Below are 1,512 nucleotides of genomic sequence, written 5' to 3'. Positions count from 1 at the left end.
ACCACTTTAATTTACAGCCCGCAAATGTTGTATTTATCCTGTAACAACAAGGAACAAGGGGGGAACAAAGCACCACTTTAATTTACAGCCCGCAAATGTTGTATTTACCCTGATGGAACAAGGGCTGGAAAGAGGTAAACTTGTTTTAAGCTGCATTGAACCTTGATGGTATATCATGCAAAGTTATTTGGTGATAGTGGTGTTGCTGGTGTGAAGTTGCTGAAATCGACGAATAAGCTTTCATAAGGTAAGTAGACTTGTGAATTATAAATCATAGCAGAAACTCATTAACTCATTTCATTAGATGTCCAGTTTTGTTGTTCAGTAATCTCCATCATGTTCATCCTTTAATAACAGAATGTGTACCCCATGGTTAAAAAATACCTATACGCCTATAATAAAATACCAATATAAAATTATAAAAAGTATATATCGTCTTTCTAAATCATTCCCAAACATAAGATTGTTGTTTAGGCCATACATACCACGTAATATTAGAATAAGCACCTCTTAGTTTCAAAATACTTACAGTATAAATTATTTGTAATTTTACAGGTTGTTACCCCTTTATTCCCCAAACTTTGCATATTATTCCCTTATACCTACACGGAGGTACTGGATAAGTACACTATAATTACAAAAAAGTTACACTGTAACTTCAGCTTACTTACGCAGTTATTTGCATGTTGCATATCTGGTTGTTACCCCCTTATTACTCAAACGTAACACATTGTTCCCTTATACCTACACGTACCTTCTTAATAGGTACACTATAATTACAGAAACGTACACCGTAAATTCAGTATACTTACATAGTTCTTTGTGGGTTGTAATCTAAAGCGTTACCTAAACTTTTTATCCGATAAGGAAAAATGCACATAAACTATGATGGAAACACATTTACTGAATAAATTCCTCCATGCGCATCTACATTGTCATCTGAAGAGATTACAAAGATTAAGTGTTTTTTTAAACTCTAAAACATGAAATGTGGAGTTATCTGCTTTTGCCAAAAAACGACTGTTGGAGTTATCTGCTTTTGCTATAAAACAAACTTTTAATATGTAAAAAAAAACATACTTTCAATTAACTTTAATTTTGTAAATTACCTGTATTTGTTTAAGTTATTATTACTTAATCAAAACAACCCAACTGCAGTTTGATTGATATTACTTGGAATGCGCAATAAAAAATTTGATTTCTGAAAAAAATGGAGTTATCGGTTTTTGCTAATTAATTAAAATATAATATATTATTTCCCCCTTTGGCTGTAATTGCATAGTTTTGTAAATAAATTGTTGTGTAAATACATTGTCCTCATGCCGACTTAATCAAGTGAGTTCTTTGCTTTAAAATTGCATTTATCATAATGAGACATTTATATCTATATAATTAAAATGAAAGTAAATGTTTTGGCTGCGTATTAAGTTTAAATGAAAGATGAGTGAACAGTAAAGTAGATGATAAAAATCGTGTGCTCTGTGCATCCGGCTCGGATGCAGCAGTAGCTAT

Source organism: Sinocyclocheilus anshuiensis, unplaced genomic scaffold (genome assembly GCF_001515605.1).
Source record: "Sinocyclocheilus anshuiensis isolate Anshui unplaced genomic scaffold, SAMN03320099.WGS_v1.1 scaffold3459, whole genome shotgun sequence".
NCBI lineage: Eukaryota > Metazoa > Chordata > Actinopteri > Cypriniformes > Cyprinidae > Sinocyclocheilus > Sinocyclocheilus anshuiensis.
Note: the sequence above shows the minus strand (reverse complement) of the source record.